The following is a 21,897-nucleotide window of genomic DNA, read 5'->3' on the forward strand; positions in this document are numbered from 1 at the left end:
CCGAACCAGGTCACACACTCATTTATAACTTTCTTTTTACATATGATATTTCTTTGTGTACCTATTTAAGCAGACCTTTTTTTTTTTTTTTTTTTTTGGCCACACCACACGTCTTGTGGGATGTCAGTTCCCTGACCAGGGATTGAATCCGGGCCACAGCAGTGAAAGTCTGGAATCCTAAACAGTATGCCACCAGGGAACTCCCCTAAGCACAACTTATGAGCAAATTTGAGATTTGAGAGTACAAGCCTGGTCATGATATACTAAGCATCTCATGTCTCCTGAGACTAGTGTTAATATTAGATTCTATGAAACAATCTTGAGAGCAAGATTATCAGACACCCGCAACTTTAGCACTGCATGTTTGTCGAGAGTCACTGAATAATACATAAGAACATATACATGGGATTTGTTTATCCCGTGTTAATTAGTGAAGTTATGGGACTTTTGAAACTCTTAAAGCTATATTTAAATTAAAAAAATCAAACTAGGTTTTCTGAGCTATGTAAACAAAATATCTAGTTCAATAAATTTTATACTTTATAAAAAAATTAGTTTAACATTGTATAGAAATTTTAAAGGTGATTTATATATGAGAGTAATAAGCACAAGTACAGACGAGTATGAAAGAAGAATAAATATGGTGAGTATCATAAAATTTGTGATATTCTCAATCACATTTCTATGATACATAGTTATCTGGAGACAACTGACTGTAAATAAGTTTCGTTTTTGTTTGTTCAATTTAGTTTGATATGCCACACAAATGAAATTTAGAACATTCTATAAAAATTAGTTGTTAAATCTTATAATTTATCTGTAGTTAAATTTTTTTTTACTTAGGGCTTCCCTGGTGGCGCAGTGGTTGAGAGTCCGCCTGCCGATGCAGGGGACACGGGTTCGTGACTCGGTCCTGGAGGATCCCACATGCCGCGGAGCGGCTGGGCCCGTGGGCCATGGCCACTGAGCTTGCGCGTCCAGAGCCTGTGCTCCGCAACGAGAGAGGCCACAACAGTGAGAGGCCCGCGTACTGCAAAAAAAAAAAAAAAAAAAAACTTTTTTACTTAAAATATTTTCTAATTTCAAAGTTTTCATAATCCTATGTTTTAGAAATTCCCTAAGGGTCATCTTTTCATTGGTGTAAAACAGACCTCAAAGGACATTAAATTTTCACAATTTGTAATAACTGTGTTATTCTTACACCTATTAAAAAAGTTTCTTTTCAAACTTTGAAAAATGAAAATAATGATTTCTGATTATCCTTATTCTTCCTGGATATATCATTTTCATTAGAAATTAAGTTAACAATGACAAATCACTATAAAAAAGGACTTCATTGAAATCTGTGCAAGTTGTATGTAACAGCTACCAGACAGAATACAAAGCTTAATTACATATAGTTTACAAACACAGATTTGTATTCATGAATGCATAAGCGTTAATGACAAGGAGAAAGAACTTTTGACAAACAATTGTTTCATTATGAAAATAAAATTTTAACTACTATTCCAGTTCCTTCAGCCATAACTTTGATATATCTTAAGTTGGTTAAAACTTCATTTTACTTACATGTTCTCTTACCTGTTTTTGAAATGCTCTTTGGTCCTGGGAGCTGTAGGAAGTTGTCTCATTCTCAGCTTGGAGTGCTCCCTGCACAGCCCTCTTCCATTTCCACCCTCTGCCTTGCCAACTCCTCATTCATTAGACACCAGCTTAAACATCAATTACCAGGAATTCCCAAAGATCGTCTTCCATGGTTCCTCGAATAGATCAAATGCCTCTGTTATCCAGTCTCATTGCAACATTAGTCTTTTAGAGTAGTAATAACAATTGTGATGTAAATAACTAATTACTTAATTATTGTCTGCTTTGGGAGCTATGATGTAAATGCCAAGATGGTAGGAATCATGACTTTCTACTGAGTTCTCAGTACCTAACAGAGCCAAACACAGAGTAGGTCCTCGATTAATACTAATTGATTTTGTTCATTCATGACTGGAGACAGGAAGGTGAGTGGAGGAAGGATAGGTGTTGATGTTTGTATAGGAAAGTATGATTAGACCAGAGTGTCTTTTGGTGCTTTAAAATCCTGTGTATATGAAAGAAGAGATGTGAAAGCATTTGAAGTTGAGAGTATTATTTAAACAATTAAGGTAATTATTTTCTTATAACAGATTTGTTAGTAATTTAATTGATTTGGTTGCTTTAGTAAAGTTAATCTGGTTTATTGGTTAAGACTTGGGGCTCATGAGTTTGAAGTTAGATATTCTTCTAGTTAACTTGAGTCAAGGATTGGGGAATGTTTCTATGGACTCACACTGTAAAAACCCCAACTTGTGTAGTACATGGTCCTGATGCTCATCAGTGGCATTAGTCAAGAGTGAGGGTGTCTTAGAACAACTGATGTGGTGTGCAACTTCACTGAAAATTCTAGTTAACCAGTATTTACTGAGCACCTGAGATTACTGAGAGAGTAACTGGCCTTCAGAACACAGTATCTAGCAGAAAACCAATACTGAGTTCATCTCGTAAAGACAGTTATTATCAGTGTGTATGTGTAGCTTACTTGGTAGTGGATCTACCTTTCCTTTTTATATGAATTAAATAATATCTAACAATTCTGCCATGTCAGTAGATATAACTCATGGTAAGATTCTCAGTCATACAAATTTCAGCTGCAGATTTTTGATTTACTCAATTAGTCTCTCCATGTTTATGATCATTTGAAGATAACTCTTTTGAAATGAAGTTGAATTTATATCATGATTGACAACTTGTTTTGAAAACTTTCTCTCAAACCATAGTGTAATAAAGCAGGCACTTTGTAACAAATCCTAATAAGTAATTTTTCATTGACTTTCATATGAGTATTGTTGAATTTTATTGAATTTTTCATTGACATTCATAGGAATAGTAATAGGAATATTGAAATATAGGCAATTGCTTCACCTATATGTTTCCTAAATTAGTCATACATGCAAACTGTTACCAAGCCTAGAATTTTTATCAATCTAGCTACTCATTACCTGTTGTAGACTAGTAATACTTCATATACTCTAGTCCAGTTTTGCATTACTACCAATTTTATACTACCACTTAGTACTGTTTTATAGATTCTATATTATAAAGCAAATAATTTGTTAGATAATTTAAATGTAAATTGGTAGATATTAAATTATAGAGACAAATTATAGAGACAAATTACCATACCGGTAACTTGATGAAATCTTTTTCACACTGAAACTTAAAGGAAAAAATGAAGACATCTTATTGAGAAAAGCTCAATAAAGGAAGACTGTGAGTACATTGCCTCAGAAATTTGAATATCATGCAATCAGGCTGCCAGACCCAGCTAAGTCAAAGGGGGAAAGAAAGAGAAAATTAAATCAATTCAACTTTCATCCTATTTGAGGGAAATATTTTGGCCCTTTTAATGACCTCCCAAATCCTTTACTGAGTCATAGTTTTTTTACTAACATACTTTTGTCTAACTACCTGTGAAAACAGCCTCAATCTGTCTACTTCCTTCACAAGATTGACCAGATAAGGGGAAAAAAGTCAGGCTCAGTAGTTGTGGCACACGGGCCTAGCTGCTCTGCAGCATGTGGGATCCTCCTGGACCAGGGATTGAACCTGTGTCCTCTGAATTGGCAGGCAGACCTTCAACCACTGTGCCACCAGGGAAGTCCCAGTCAGTTGTTTTGATTTTAGAATTTACATTCCCAAAGAATTAAGGCTATAAATGGTGATTAAATTACAAGGCAGTCAAGCAGAGATGATTTAACTGATGTTAACCTGAACTATGGTATAATGGTACTATTTCAATTTTATTTAAAGTAAAATTATGACACTGGGAGGAAGGACAACTATTATTCACCTTCCCTAATGCATTCTGATTCCTAACTGAATAATGTCAGAAATACATTTCAAGGGCTAATGAAAAGAGGGAAGGAAAAGTGGTTTACTTCTTGCCCCTCAAAGTGTGGCCTATGAGCAGCAGCATCACCATCACCTGGGAGCTCATTAGAAAGGCAGAATCACAGCCTCACCTCAAACCTACTGAGTCAGAATCTACTTTTTTAACAAGATGCATGTGATACATGTGTATACTAAAGTTGGGTTGCCCTGGGGGTCTACAGTGGCTTTTTATCTTTTTATATCTGCATTAGAAGAGGAATATCTCTACCGTCAAACAGCTATACAAGAGGAAGAACTACTTGAAGTTACCAATTTCTGAGAATTATTAATTCAGGTAAAAGAATATTTCTCCCATAGGGGTCTAGGTAAGGACCTAGGACTTGGTCTCTCCTTCTCTCCATTGGATTATATGGCTCTTTGGAATAAGTATTTGGGATAATTCAAAACCCATTGGATTAAACATGTTTCCAAAATAGTGATATTTTTATGAATTTATAAATAAGAGATAGAATCTTGAAATTCAAAAATTACATTAGGGTTGTTTTTGACAGTAAGTTATACCATATTAGAGGTACGAAAATGAGGTATATTCGTTGTACGTCAACTAGGACAATAACTTTGTTGTCCAAAAAAAAAAACCCCTTTACATCTCTTTCACTGTTCTCTGGATGATCATTTAAAAATTTTTTTCAGATCTTCTAATAGAACCAAATATGTTGGTAGATAGCATCTGTAGTTTAGGTGTTTAGCCCAGCCTTTTTCTCTGTTGCTTAATTACTATTAGCATTAGCTGGCATGATAGATAATTCAGTATTAGAGAATATCTCCTCTGAGCTTTATTAATGTTGATGATATATACTACCTCTTAGTAAATACAGTCAATTATCTTTAGTTTCTGCTGAATAAGTTTCCATGTGTTATCTTTAAAAGTATGTATAATGTATCATGACATATGTTTTTTAAGAACAGGTATATGTTTTTTTTGTTTTGTTTTGTTTGTTTGTTTTTTTTTTGCGGTATGCGGGCCTCTCACTGTTGTGGCCTCCCCCGTTGCGGAGCACAGGCTCTGGACGCGCAGGCTCCGGACGCGCAGGCTCAGCGGCCATGGCTCACGGGCCCAGCCGCTCCGCGGCATATGGGATCCTCCCAGACCGGGGCACGAACCCGTATCCCCTGCATCGGCAGGCGGACTCTCAACCACTTGCGCCACCAGGGAGGCCCAAGAACAGGTATATGTTTTTATAATACAAGAAGTTATAATGAGTAATAAATAGTAATAAGTGATTAACATTACCATCTCTCTTTCTAGATCTAATATTTTGAATTTCTATCCAAAAAATGTAAAATGTCTGGTTTAATGAAAAGAGGCTAAAATTAAGTTCCTTCTTAACTCAGGGGATATCATGATGTTGTAGAAATAGCACTGTACTAGGATAAAGAAAATAACCCTGAATCCTCCTGTGTACACCCTAGCTTTGTGGCTTTGAAACAGTCACTTGATGTTTCCTGGCCTGAACTAAAATACTGCCTTAAAAACACTTCTAGTTTTAGATCTATAATTAGGGAGCAATGTTTTAAAATTCCCATACTCTTATTATATATATAATTTTATGTTTATTTGTTTTTGCTAGTATGAAAGTATTAGGTGTGAAATATAAATCAGAATGATGCTTCTAATAGTAAATCAACTATAAATATTTACTGATTTTTTTCCTTAAATAACATAACATCATTGTAAATATTTAACATATGGGTTCAGAAACATGAACTACAAAGAGAGATTTACGAACTGGTTGGCTTGTTATGGCACATTTTATCTACAAAATGTTTGTATTAAACTTTAATAACACTTTAATTTTTGTGGTGTTCTAGATAGTAGGTATCTCAATAGTCAGTTATTCCAGCAAAAGTAATTTGACTTCATGAACTTGTTTTGGTACAAACTAAAAAGTTAGCAAGAAGTGTATCGGCAAATTCTGCTTTTAAAAACAGTCTATCTGCGACATAGGAAAACTAATTAGTTCACATTTTCAACAGTTAATAGCCTGCCAATGAATTAAAATACCTTTTCCAAAATATATTTCCTGCTATTGCAATTTAAATTGTAGATATGCTCATAGGGATCCTACAAATAGGACACTACAAATCTTGAATCAATTCAAAACTGTATATATCCTGGCTCCTCCCTTACCTCTTTGGAACAGTAGTCCTTCAGAATTAACCCAGAGGATGTCTCCTGGGCTTAAGTCCTCAGTATATTTGCTGAATGAACAAAATTCTCAACTTTTAGGTTGTGCATTTTTTTTTCAGTTGACAGAGTCCTTGAAGGGACAGTGGATTTAAATAATTTAAGCTTTATGGTATGTATTGCAGAAGGACATCCTTTAAAATTTGAAGTCCTATCATTTTTTGATATTTGATAATTTTCAAAGTGAAAATGGCATTGTTTTGTTTCTGAAATTTAGCATATTTCAAGTTTGTTAGACATTTTGTTTTCTAAAAATTCTTCTATAGTTTCTGTAACTAGGAGCTTTTTTAGAGAGCAGCTTCCACTTTTACTCTTTCTTCACATCTCCTTCCTAGGCTGATGCTGTTTCTTCTACCTGAGAATTTTATTTACCTTTTAAAAGCATCATGTTATGTAAAACATCTCTTTGTCCTAATTTTTCTGTTTTCTGATGTCTCATATATTCTTCTAATGACCAACTTCTCTAAATCATTATTTTATGCTCAACATCATGTATTATTTATTTTGCTGACAAAGTTATTCTCAAGTTCAAAAAATTTTAGAAGTTCTTTATTGTCATTAGGTAGAAAATTCTCTGCTTGGCAACAAAGGCCTTCAACAAAAAGGATCCAGATCCTATTTTCCCAGTGTACTCTCATGCATGTGAGCTATACCCTACCCAAGCTGAATTAACTGCATCCGTTTTCCTCTGAATTCATCCGATACATTCTGACATTTGTGTATTTGCTGATTTTGGTCTCACTCTTTTGACAGCTTTGTCCTGTTATTTCTAGTTGAAACTCTGCAAGGCACATTTCAAATTTTACATTTCTTCATGAGGGCTAATTTGATCCTCAATGAGAGTTTACTGAAAACACCATTTGTGGCATTTACCATGTTGATTTGTACAGAAGTTGCTTAAATTACTATACAGTACTGATATCAGCACTTTAAGTATAGGCTCTGCCCACTCCTCCTCATGGCACAGTGGGACTTTGCACATAATGGAGCCTCAATATATACTTGTTTAATTGAATTAAATGTGAGTGGTAGTTGGTTAAATCCAGCTTTATTGAAAAGCTTGAATTAAGGCCTAAAGCAAAAGGTCTCAGAAGTTCTCATGGATTTTCATATTTGATTTACACACTGAGCCAAAACTTTGGAATTATTACTGACCTGGCTTAGAGAACATATTTATAAACATTCCTTTGGGGAAATGCATTTCCTCTCTTTTGAATAAGATAGATCCACTGAAAATAATTCCATAAGCAACTTGTCCTAAGGCACCGTGTGCTTTGGGCAGTAAAACCCCAAAATACAGATAGTATTTAAAGAGGACAGTCAATACAAGGAGTAATGAAAATATCTCTTTATGCTTAGTGAAATTTAATTTTTTCATTTTCCACTTTAAAGAAAAAAGTAAAACAGAGTTGACAATGTTAACAGGAGGTAATCTTTGGAGAGTTACTTTAACAAAAAGATTACAGAGAATCTATAACTACCATTTAATTAGAAACTGGTACTTATAAGGTATGTAAGTGTGAGAAGACATCTACTACTGACCAAGATGGAGTAATAGGACTGGATTTGTTTACCACCTGAAAGAACAAACAAACAAAATATAAAATCAGGCTGATAGATGTAAATGTGTATATGTACACACGCACAGGCATAATACCATAGTTTACAACAAAGGACAGTGATCCTTGTTTGCAGGACATTGTACCAGAGAAGAGAAAGCTGAGCAAAGAATTCCAGAGATCTTCAGTAGTTTCCCACCAATATTCAGCTGAGTAGAGAGCAGCACATGTGTATGAAGGAACTACATAAGGCTAGGGAAAGAGGCATCCTGAAACAGTAGGAGTAACATTGCCTGGTGCTCTAGCCCACACAGAAAACCTCATGATTCACTGGGAATTGGGTATAGACACAGAATGGTCTTGCCTCAGTAGAAGGGAATAATTAGCCTAGACTGACCACAGCTTGGTCCCACCTAACAAGTCTTAAAAGTAACACCTGAAAGGACCAAACTTGCCCCCAACTGTGAGAGCAACTCTACCTCCTCTGTTCCATAGACCAAGTAACCAGTGCTGTTTTTTTTCTTTAACTGCCAACAATGTTAATCCATTTGGGAACTAGGGGTATTACCACTGGGTAAGTGTGTGGATTTGGTTAATATACTGTAAGCCAGACTTTGGTCAGGACTCCATCTCCTTGCTCCCATTCTAACATGGAGGTCAGGAAGACACTTCATGTCTTCTGGTATCAATGATATCTTGAACTCTTGTGTCCTCAGACACCTGGGTATTCCTCTTGCCCTGGTATATAACAGCTTGAGTAAATGGCCACAAGTCTGTGTGGGGAGAGGGAGGGGATCATTCCACTGTATACTTGTCATCATGTTGCAAGGATGATGCAGTTTCCCTGAGGGTTTTGGTCACCTCTTCAATCAATAGATTCTAGTCTGAACCTGACTAAGCTGGGCAAATAGTCATGACAGTCTATTGGGGCAATACTCTCAGCCTTTTGCTCATCCATTCTTTCTCACCTTTTTTTTTTTTGTCTCACGGTTTTTATGGTGAGTGGTAAAATATACATAACATAAAATTTACTAGTTTAAACACTTTAAGTGTACAGTTTATTGGCATTAAGTGTAATCATATTGCTGTGCATCCACACCATACCCATTTCCAAAACTTTTTCATCATCCCAGACTGAAACTCGGTACCCATTAAATAATAACTCCCCATTCCTCTCCCCCTACCCCTCAGCCTCTGGTAACCACTGTTCTATGTTCTGTCTCTTCCTCATTTTTTATTGTATATATTCAGCACTACCTTGATGACTGCCAGCCTATTTTGCCCCTCAGGATGCCATGTTCTATTAACCTTTTCCATAATTCTCTACTGGTCAGGCACTCCTGGCAGGCACTCTGATTTTGTAGCTCATTAAAATAATTATAACGCCCTGACTTCTGACAGTTAGGTCACACCACCTGACTTTTATTGCATCAGGGACCTACCAGCCCCTTCGCTATCAGCAAGCTAGTTTCTGTGATAGTGTCTACCATCAGCCCTGGCCTACAGAAAAGAGCTATCACTGAACATTTTATGATGCTAATGATGCTCACACCAGCACATTTATTATGGTCTTGGTAAATAGTGTGTTTTCTAGGCCTTCTCAAGGAACATAATCCTCTTTTGGGTCTTGTGGCCTCACATAACATAACTTCCAGCAGACACAAATCCCTGAGCCTTTTATTCCCTTCCTCTACCATCTGCCACAGCAATTCAGGTATTTCAATATCACTCACCCTGGGTGACTTTTCCCTGGATTCTGCTAGAAATCCTAGCAGCAAATTTGCACTATTTCCTGGCTTTTCAAAAAAAAGTTAAATCCTATCTCCAAGTCAGTAAACTCTCCCTTATCCAGTCTTATGGTCCAGCCCCTTTGCCTGGGTACCTGCTGAATCCAGTTCTATAAGTTCTCCTCTGTCCCCTGCTTGCTACCTCTCATAGTTCTTTTGGTATATAGGCTATTTTATCCCTCGTTAGAGCCAACACTTCCCTGGATGCATCGTTAAGTCAACATTTATGGTAGGTCTGTTGGCCAGGAGGAGAAGTCAGGGAAGCTCCTGAGAGGGAATTTGTTGCTTTGTGCAGGGGAAACCTCTATATTATCTCTCCATGTGGAAAAGTGCTAGTTCTCAATGGGGAGGAGTGGGGCTATTCTGTACATTCAGAAAATGGTGGGGAGTCAAACTCTTCAGGGGTACCCACCTAGATGTCTCTATACCATGTGACAGCATCCAAGTATTACCCATCTAGGACTCTGACTTCAGCATGAGAACCATGCCTCGATTCAACATTCAACCATCTCCGAAGCTTAGCAACTCTAAGCTATTGAATACTGGGCTTGATCGTCATCTTTTTCTGCTTACCCACTGCACGAGAAGAGGGCTGCTTCTTAGCTACCTAAGAGGCTCTCTTGCTCTCAAACTTAACTTTCAATTATTTGTTAATTTCTTTAAGCTTTTCAATATCCACCTTTAAGGCAGCAGTGAACTTAGTAAAAATTATTTAATTTCCTTATTTTTATATTTATTAACACCCTTGTACTGTTCAAATGCCTGAATCTTCACACTATTCACAGCACAGCCCTCCAGCAGACAGGCTCCCAGGGAGCCACAGGTGTAAGTTTTAATGATTGGAATACTCCCTTGTTCCAGAGGCTGTTGGTGCTCCACTTGCCACTCAGGTGGGATCTGCACTGCCAGCTGAGAAGTGAGTGACAGTCCTCACACCCCATCTTACCTCCTTCCTTCTCAGACCACTCCTGGTACCAACTGTGCTCCTTGAGTTATCTGGAAATCGGGATGCAGAGACAAAAGTTTTACTGCAGAGTAATATCTATGAAAGAAAAAGGGAGTAAGGAAGAGGCAATCAGTTTACCAGGCAAAACTCAGAATGTCTCTGCGAGCCTGGTAGCAATCTCTGGAGCAAAGATTTATGTTAGAGGAAAGCTAATTGGGAGTAGAACTTTATTTAGCTTTAATCAGCCTTTGACTGGGAGCCAGCATAAAAACTTGGACTAAAAGCTTGGCAAACCTTGAAGGCGCTAAGAGCTGGAGGTTATCAGCTAACCACACTCCTCACAGCTGAGCAGTGAGTCTCTCTTGAAGGACGATTGGCAGGCCACGTCCTCATGTCTGCCAGAGCTCTCATAAGATATCTGCTTCTTTATTTTGATTTTTAAAATCTGTTTCTGATTATAACAATCAACCCAGGAATTGGAAGTTTCAAAGGTTGCCTTTGCTGGAGATGTTTTTCATCTCTCCGAGGAAAAGGTATACACACCTGCCAGGTACCTGGCAGTGTTGCACTGCAAGAGAAAGGGCCTCAAGGGGAAATACACTCATTTGTACTGATTAAGTCATTATCTTATAGATTTCAAGTATGTGTTCTAACCTGCTGTTTGCCTTTTCATATATTTAATTCTCGATTTCAGTGAAAAGGATTGAATCCTGCTAAGACATCTTACATGGGAGATATTAATTAGGCAACCTGAGTATTTTTTAAAAATACAAGAGAAATTTTGTTAATATTCAAATTAGAAATATATTACTTGTTTGAGGAAGTCCACATGGAGAAACACTAATGATTAGACACTTAGGATATATGTTTTCTTGTCTCTACCACTACAGTTCAGGTAATATGATAATTTTAAGACTACGTTTTACTTTTTTTACTCACTGAAAAATACTTATCCACTAAATGAGCAGTTAGTGAATAATACTGCAAAAAAACTCTTAAAGCTTTCTAGGAGCACAATTATGTCACTTCTATCTACTTCAACATTTATTATACTTGTTAATTAAAGCATGTCCCCAAAGACCTTTGGTTGCCAACCATATATTAACCTGGCTGGAAGTGCCCTATATTTGAAGGTAAAGATATTTAACAAAAGTATTGTATAAAATAGTCATTTTATTAATCCCTATTGGCTTTCCCTTTTAGAGGAACAAAATGTATTGAAAGTAAATAGTTTCACTTAAATGTTGTATAAATAAGGTATTTAACTAATCTGCATTGGTCTTTACCTGTGCATTGTGCACTTGGGACTCTTAAGGTTGACCTAGCACGAACAGAAAGGCTAATTTATGATAGGAGTGAAGGGGAAAATTGCTGTCTATAACGACTGCTGCCTAACGAAGGTGGGCACTCTAAATTAATATTTTTCTACTGAGTCCATAAATAGATTTGAATATGCAAATCTGGGCTTTGTTTTGAATTTCAAAGCAGTGTTCAGATGATTATTTGAACTCTCCTGGAAAGGAGAAGTTGAGAAGGGGGGAGATGGGATAGAGGAAGAAAGGAATCAGTGATGGGGAGAACTGGGAATTCTAAGTGGGATAACAGGGCCATTGGAAAAAATCCTGGAATGGGGTGATCAGAAGTTTAATACTAAAAACTTGTTTCCATTTTTAAATTGTAAATCCTGTTCTGGCTTTTTCAAATCTTCAGTAGAATCTGTCATGCACACAAATGCCATGTTTAAGACTGAAAAAATGAATTAACTTAGCAGAAGCCAGAGATGACCATGAAAATCTAAGCCACTTCCACATTCCATGCCCACCCTCCAATCCCTAGTGATTAACAGAAATCTTGGGAAGTTTTTTGAATTGTCCACAAATAGTGCAATTATGGTTCAAGTCCATTAACTAAGTCTTAAGGGGCAGGTGATCCAGTTAAAATATGAGTTGCATAGGGATACTAGAATCCAAGAAGGGGGCCTCAGTAATAATGGAACCAAGAACTCAAAGTTTCTTCAATGACTCATCTCAGTTTCTTTGAATGCATTAGCTTTAATTTTTATTGTGATAAGAACACTTAACATGAGATCTACCCTCTTAACAGATTTTAAATGTACAACACAGATTGTTAACCTATTTGCAGAAGTCAGAACTATTTTCACAGATGAACGTTTAATCTGTTTTTTAATGTCCTCTGTGGGAAAGCAAGTTTTTAATATCCAATAGGCACAATATTGTACAGCAGCTCTCTAGTCTAGAACATACTTATCTTGCAGAACTAAACATTTATACCTGTTGCATCTGTTTTTATTCATCTTACTGAAGACTTTCTTTCTCCACGTGGTAGAAAACCTGACTTCCAACAGCTACCTGGAGGGAAATGATTAAACTTTCTGGGTCCCAAATCTCTAAATCCTGGGGAAAGGTATGATTCTTCTTGACTCAGATCATTTCAGATCATATCCTCTGCAGCAGCCAACTGTGGTATTGTATAATTTACATTGTATACCAGTACAAGAATTTTGTTTTAGAGCACCAGCGCTTTGGGATATATCTGTATTCCCACAGTCATCCATTTATTCTTCAGATATATGAATTAGGAGCTTTGCACTCCCCAAAAGGTAACAGGTGTTTTAATCCACGGGTTAAAGAATATTATAAACTGCCTTTTCCAATCATAAATCATGTCAACATTGAAAAATAACATCTACCAAGAGAATTTAGGCACATGGCAGCAAATTATTAATAGAACAATTGAGACCAGGGGAAGGATGCACTTGTTATAGTCAGGAATAGATGACTGATGGTAGAGCAAATTTTTTTTTCATGAAGAATTTATGTTACACTACCCAAAGACCATCTGGAAAGTCTTCTCTGAATGTTTACTTGTGTCTTTTGAGTTTAATAACAGTTCTAGACATCTCTTAATTAATCCCATTTGTCAAATGATGGTAAAGGTAGACCAAGAAATTCTTTCATTTCTTCCATTATTCTTGCAGTTTTGCTATAATATGCTGAAGTGATGGATTAACCGTAAAATCTCAATGGCTTAACCCAACAATATTTTTCCCTTGCTCATGAAATATATCCAAAGCAAATTAGTAACTGGGGCTCGTAAGGCTTTGAATTTACAGTCACTCAGGGATTCTGGCTGGCAGAGGCCCCGCTACGTTGTATCTGAATCCATGCGATAGGCAAAGCAGGTTTTAGAAGGCCTTTCACTGGTGATTAAGTGAAAAGACCTGTGGAGAAGACCTGTGTAATTCTGTTGGCCAGAACGAGTCACATGGCCCCACCTAACTGCAAAAGGACTGGAAGTATAAGAGGGTACATGAAATAATTGGTAAACTGACTGTCTTTGCCACACTGCATTCCAGACCTATATTTGTTTAGCAAGAGAAACTTTAATGAAATTAAGTGGCAAATTTAAAATATCAAGTTACTTGCTCCTACGTCATTATTCCAGGGGCACAGCACAAGTAAAAGATGATGAGATAGTTAGATTCCTAACTCACTTTCCTCCTGATTTTCATGCTGAGGACACTGCTCTTCCCCACCTCACACTGAGCTAGCTCATGCATTGGATGCGGATTCCTCAGTGTGCCAGAGAAGTGCTGAGACCTCTGAGGTGACTCTGTCAAGAGAAAATAAACACATTAAATCCTACACAAAACAAAACCATATTTTATGCAATGTAACATTAATTTCTGGTTGAGAACTTATTGTTTAGGTTTTAAAAATTAGCTTTTGCTCTTCCTTGACCAATTCTTCACCTTCTCTGTCATCCTCTATCCCAAATCTCCTTCTAATGAGGAACAGGTTGAGTGAACAGAACCAATCCCCATCTCGAGGTATTTACTGTAGGGTACTGCCTCTTTATTCAGTATTTCCCCATATGACCCATATTAGAGTTGGAGCTGATGAAAACCAAATGAGATGCTGGCGAACCACAACAGTAGTCAGAGACAACCAGTAATATTCACACTGTAGCAAACATTAGGCCTTCTTTTGAAAAATGATTAACATTAACACCTTAAAGATCATTTTTTTCATTTAAAAACAACTTAAAGAGTAATCTGAAAGGAACATGCTGATTTTAGCAGGTATAACATGTCTAACTATTTAATAAAATCTCACAAACTAGTCCTGACTTAGATTCAGCAATTCCAGTTGCATGCAGAGAGAGACATATTCTCTGGCAGAGAAGCCTGTAGTGAATCTTATTTATAAGATCAAAGTTATTTTTGCTTCATTCAAATATGAATACATACTTATGCAACAATTTAGGAAAAGACTTTATGAAATATAGGTCTGGATGAATTTCTTGTGGTATCTATTTTTGCACGTTTTTAAAAACATTGACATCACTGTTGTGGGTTCTTAGAGATGGACCATCTGTCACAAACCAGAATTATCTCTTATCGTAACTTGTAACAAGTTTATTAAGTAACAAAAAGAGATTTAAATCAGGGTATGGAAGATTATGTCCTGTATGACTTTAGTACCCAGGGAAAGTGCAATGTTAGTATTGGGAATTGATCATAAACATGGTTTTCAGGGGGTGCTTCTCAGAGACTCAACAGGGCATCCTTCCCCAATTCTTCCTCACCAGCATTTAGGCATATACTTGGGAAATGAAAAAATAATTAACATTTATCATAACAATTTTTTGAATATATAAATGCAAATAACAGGAAGTAAAACTCAAACTCATAAATAGTTAATCAAAGAATCAAGATTAACACCACAATTAGAAGCATTCTCATTATGCAGGCAGCCATGATTTGTTTCCTTCCTTCCTCCCTCCCTCTCCCTCCCTCCCACCCTTTCTCCCTTCCTTCCCTTCTTCATTTGAATAATCAAATATATCCTATATACATATATGTATACATTAATGAAAGTGATTTATCAATAAAACATTATAAAAATATGGCAGAAGATCCAGTTTTGGAGTTTAAAAGGAAAAGATAGTTCTTGTGGTTGTCAATACTATGGGAATCTCAAAGTAAGACTTCTGAGTTAAACAAAATTTAGAGAAACTAAATATACATAGACCATTTCAGTACTAGACCAGATAAAAGAGTCTGCAATTTGGAGTATTTAGTGAATTTAAAGTTAATGTAATTATTGAAATATTAAGATTTATACCTACCATGTTGCAATTTATTTTATGTATTACCAAGTTTTCTGTTCCCTTGTCTCTCATAACTTACCTTTTTAGATTAAACACCTTTTAAAATTATTGAATTCTTTACCTTCTTCATTCAATTCTTTGTTAGTTATTAATTCTTTTACTATTTATTTAGTGGTTAAGAGCAAAACTTACACCTTCACTTTTTTTTTTTACAGCTTAGTGTGAATTAGTACTTTACCCCTTCCCAGGCAATGCAAATATCTTTAGAACTTTAATGTTCAATACGGTAGCCACTAGACACATGTAGCCAATTAATATGAATTGAACTCAAATAAAATAAAAAATTTGGTTTCTTAGTTGTATTAGCCACATTACTAGTCCTTAATAGGCACCAGTAGTTTGAGTCTGCCCTATTGGACACCTCACAATATAATATGTACATAATGTTGGCAGGCCTATTGGACAGTACTGCTTCAGAAACCTTTAATTCTTCTTACTACTTTCCCAAATTTTGTATTATTATTGCCTTGCACATTAGTTTATATATATTTATCCCCTACTAGATTTATTGTTATTGCTTTTGTATAGCCAATATTTATTTATATTTATCTACATTTATCACCTTTCTGCTTTCCTATATTACCATATTTTATCTGGAATAACTCTATATTAACCTGAAGAACTTCATATGGTATTTAGTTTAGTTCAGGAAAAAATATGATAAAATCTCTCATTTTGATGGTCTGAAAATTCCTTTATTTCATCTTTAATTAGAAGAATCTTTTGAAAGAAATAGCAATGTATGTTGACAGCTGATTTCTTTTAACATTTTAAAGAAGTTATTCCATTTTCCTGAGGCTTCTATATCTTCTTTATAAAGTCAGCTGTAGCCTTATTGCTATTCCTTTGAGGATATCTTTTTCCTCTGGCTACTTAAGTATTTTCTCTTTGTTTTGATTTTCATTAGTTTTACTATGATGTGCAAGAGGAAGATAATGCATTTATTCTGCCTGAGTCCTAGCAGGATAAATCTGCTGAGTCTGTGGTTCATATCCTATTTCAGTTTTGAAAAACTCTAGCTCAGTTTTGAAAAACACTAGGTCAAACTTTTCCATTCTGTCTCTAACCCCTCTGAGGAATGAATATAGATAGATAGATAGATAAATATTACAGTCTTTTCTGAATTTTCCATCATTTTTGTTCTCCATGATTCTAATTCTGTCTAGATATTTTCTATTGATCTTCTAATTCTCTAACCTGTACGCTGTGCTCATTCTGCTGTTAAACTCCTCTATTGACATCTTACTTTCAATATTTGCAATTTTAAATTCTAAAATTTCTTTCTGATTTATATTTTAGAGAGTTATCTAGTAAAATTCTCCATCTTGCCACCTACTTACTTGAACATAGAAATCACCATTATTCTAAAGATTATCTCTGATATGTCCATAAATAGATGATTTGTGTATGATCTATTATCTGGAAAAGAGCTTCCAAGTGCATGAGTTCTATTCTTTTGTCTGGAACTCTCAGGAATTCTAAACAGTCACACTGCCCAAACTCACTCTTAAAGATTATATTACAATTTTGCCTGTTTTCTTCTTACCTGCTTTTATGGCTCTTATCTCTTCTTGTGCCTGCCAAAGGTGAAATGGTTTATGCGCCTTCTCCTTCCTTGAAGAGGTGCACTTTGGAATTCACTTCACCCGGCTGACTTGTGATCTCATATCTCTGATGGGCTCAAGAAAAGTTATGATTTTGTAGATTATCTTCATGTTAGCATATGAGTGGGTTCTCTTGTAGCTTTCTAAATCCTAATTGAAAGCAGAACTTTTCTCTCTGTATTTTAACATAAAAGAAAAGAATAGCATATTAATTTAATTTCTGTACTTAATTTTATCCCAAATTATATTGCCTAGTGTAAGTAGCTATTGAAATAAAATCCACTAAATAATAAAATTATTAATTATTAATAAAAACACACCAAATCAGTTCCAGATGTTAAAACTTTAAATTCAGATGTAGGAACATGGAAAGAGAAATCGATTAATAGACAGGATACCTGACACCAACTAGCTTAGTGACTCTATGAATCACGTGTTATTTCTGTTTCAGTTTTCAAATGTCAATATAAAAAATGTTAAATCAAGAATCTAAGTTTCTCATCCCTGTACTTATTCTGCTATATTCTTCCTCCCCAATGCATACACACATATCCTGAACTCTAGTCTCATCAAAATACTACTTCCAATTTCTATTTGTTAAAAAACTGTGATATATAAATATATTTTGTATATTTTGTATTTATTATATATAAATGTATTTTGTAAGACAGTCTTAAATGGGGTAAATATGTTTTTGTTTTCTTCTTTCTATATACTGAAATACTTTGCCTGGGAACATTTTTTCCTTTGTATCTTTGTATTGTCAATGAGGTAGAAGTTTGTTGGCAAACAAAATCTGCTTGTAAGTCTGCTAACAGATGATTAAGTGAAAATTCTAATAAATTCTCCAGGATATTAGAAATGTACCATTCTAAAACTTGTGGGTTCCCATGATTTCCTATTTGATAGATATTTAAATTGTTCAGCATAAACTGTGAACACATGCATCCTAATAAATCTCTCTACATAGGCAATATTTCATTCTTTTCCATTTTACAAATCCTCTCACTCCAGCATTCAGATATTTCCAGCTCTTTCCTCTTCTGGATTTCCAGTATACCTGGGGTACTAAAATAAATTGGGAGGCCAAAGGTTAAGTGCCTTTAACAACCAGAGAATTCCAACGATTGTCTTCAAGCCTGATGGGACCTAATATTGTTATAAAATTGAATTGTTACATGAATAAATGAAACAAGGAAAACAGTATGAATTGTGTGTTTCCTTGGCAGGTTTGGTAATGGATTTGACAATTCTGTCATCCAATCATAAACCTCCAGTTATGTCCAAGGCATGAGAACCATTTCAAGATAACAAATAAAGGCTTCCTGTGCTGTGTCAAATCACTCAGTGTCCTCCCTCTGTGTCAATAATGACTTTAAAAGTGAACATGGCAAGTAGGGGAAATTTATATAACTTGACACTATGCTGACATCCAGAACAGAATTTTAAGTGTAGCAATACCTCTTGATGATGGAATATACCAGTGAAGTGGTCTTGTCATTAATTATATTTTATGTCATTTTTATAAAAGCAAATTTTAATGAGTGAACTTGGCATGCTTGCACCCTGCCAAATGTTATTGCAGATTAATTTGTTTTTGTTCTGAATAATGGCAATAGAAAACTTAGTACTAATTTACCATATGAATTAAAATAATCTAAGTCTTGTTAATTCACTTCCTAGCTAAATTCAATGATAAAGTTGGAATAATAATTGTATAAAAATGAAGTTAATCATATTTAACATGTCAGTTTAGTTATTATTTATAAAGTTTTTACATATTAAAACATTTCAGAGAGAGAGAGAGAGAGAGAGAGAGAGAAAGAGAAAGAGAGAGTGAAAGAGAGAGAGATTGAATATCTAACAATTGCCTAAACTTCCAGATGTCTAGATTGGAGTCAAGGATGAAGTATTTTAGTATATCATTACAATATAAAGTTGTTTTTGTCTTCTGATTTGCATGCTGTTTTTTTTTTACTGAAAGCCTGAAGCAAAACTTTAAATTTTTCTGAGATAAAATCTTTGCAAATAAATTATCACCATCTCTTTTACCTAGAAATGTGGTTCCATTTGATCTAAGGAAATTCTGAGCAGATGTGGGGGGTTTATACTTCAAAAAATAAAATAAGCATATTGAGGAAGGAGCATTAGACTACCTAGAGTGGTAGAATATATGTGGGAACAAAAATCTAGGTACTGTCTGCCAAGCATACAGTATAAAACATATAAATATATTATTAGATATATGATAATATATAATATATATTTTAGCTTTACTGAGTTATACTTGATTACAAAAACTGCATGTATTTAATGTATACAATTTGATAGCTTTGAACATATACATGCACTCATGGGATCATCACACAATCTCCTCCAAAACGTTTCCTTATGTCCTTCTGTAGTTGTTCATTTATTTGTCTTTGTTTTTTGTGAAGTGAATACTAAATGATTCCTCTTATGTGACGAATCTAAAATAGTCAAGCTCATAAAAGCAGAGAATAGAATGGCACTTGCCAGTGACAAGAGGAAGAGGAAGTAAGATTTAGTTATACATTGAATTTTGAATCAAAGTAGTCTAGGAAGCATTCAACAAACTCTTTCAATCATAGAATGAAATCTACACACACACACACACACACACACACAAAGACCTTACCTTATTCAGTCATTACCATTTAATGCTTTACAGTGTACCCTGTACTCAAGAGCCCCAGCTTCTGTATAACCCTCCAACCCCTTTTATCTCTGTTGCAGCAATGTAACTACAACAGTGTTTCATGAATCTGTTGAAGATAATAGTCAAAATAAGTGTAACATCCATAATAGTAAAGTATATTGGCCAAGTTCTAATCATGACTTCTGTTCTTAGGTGTTATTAGTTCAGGCTTTATAAAGGTGTTAGTACATGAAAATATCTGCTAAGTGATATAGGGCTGAAATCTTGATTCCAATTAACAACTTAGAATAAAAAATGATCTGACTTCTAGTAACACAAAGATTTTAAATGCTCATCATTTTATTTTTTTTAAACCTAGATTTTGTCATAGGGTGAGAACCAAAGTCAAATAATCACAAGTTATGTATAAAATTATGAGTTCTTCTTAGCTTCATGACTTCTAAAAAATTAGGAAATATCATAGGATAATTCCTGTAAAGGAAAATGTGCATATTAACAGAAAGATGGGTTAAGCTCTCAGTTATTCCTGGGTAAATCCCCATTGGTATAAATTAATAAGCTGAGCCATAGCCAGAGAAGAATATTGGAAGAACAAACATTACATTTTATTTACAATGCAAATCACTGTAAAAAAATTTTGCTTTGATTAGGATCATTTATTCACTAAGATATGGTGAAAATTTTTTTAATCATTTAAACTGATCACTTAAAGCATGTCAAAGAATATTTTTTAGTAAGGGTGTGAGTTTAGAAGAAATGCCGGACAATGAAGCAAAACAATTACTATTCAGTCCAGCATGTTTGTATTTGTACTTACAAGTCCTGCTCTGGGTCTTTTATGAAGATACTTTGGAGGTAATTTGAACACATTCCTCTGCTGTTACTCCATTTAAAGTCTCTTCCCAGTCTAAGAAGCTTGGCCTTTTTTTTTTTAATGAGATTTTATGCCTCTGCCTCCTATGAAAGCCTAAGGCTGTTGGGACAGTATAGTATAAGATTATAAGGGGGTGATTAAGAACTCACATATAATTTGTTACTTGTAATCCCCAGTCACACGCTGAATGTGATGCATAGATTTTATCTGGAAAGGTAAACTGTTGGCAAACATGTAGCACTTACTGATATCAGTGTTATAAAGCAGTAGTTTCAGCCAATCTGAGAATGAGGAAACATATTGGGAGAATATAAGACAGCAGTTTTATTTTTAGCGTTTGTACATTGAGAAAAAAACATAATGAAAAAGATCAAATTGTAGCATAGAAGTATTTTAAAATTAATTTTCATCCTATTAGTCAAAGCATTCAAATACTTCAAAAGACCATGTGAAATGTTATAACAGTACACAGACAATGCTTGCTAATTATTTGTATTAACAGCCATTGAAAAAAGCTCATGGCTCCCCAGGTATCTGAAGCCAACATACTGGGAACAAATGATGCAAGGACACTCTTTCTCTCTTGCTCTTTCTGTCTCTCTCTCCTAATCCTCCTTTTACTATCTTTCCTCATTAAGTATCAATAATTCTTTTTTTGCATAGATTAGAATACCTAAAATAAAGGGTGTGATTTTTGTCAAAACAATTTTAATAAAAAGTAATGGTGTCGCTGAGCCAAACAGAAAATGTGACTTGTCCACATACAATAGTCATATCTGCTGAAGTACTGAGTTATCCAGTGTCATTTGACAGCCATATTTTGTATAAAGATGGAGTACAAGCTATAGTATAAATATTTACTAGGAATGTGTGAAAACAAAATCACCTATGAGAAAGCTTTTCTAATAGGACAAATAAGTGCTACCTACAGGATGTACTCTGCACCTTAGAGCTAAATAATTTAACTTTCTGTGTAACTGATACCTTCATGGAAACAAAAGAAAACAGTTTTTAAAGTTTTAAACAGCCACAGGTTTACTGTGTTTGTAATCTTCTTATGAGAGTGAGTTTTCTAGCGTCAGTGTGTA

This window comes from Mesoplodon densirostris, chromosome 9 (assembly GCF_025265405.1).
Source record: "Mesoplodon densirostris isolate mMesDen1 chromosome 9, mMesDen1 primary haplotype, whole genome shotgun sequence".
NCBI classification, from domain to species: Eukaryota; Metazoa; Chordata; class Mammalia; order Artiodactyla; family Ziphiidae; genus Mesoplodon; species Mesoplodon densirostris.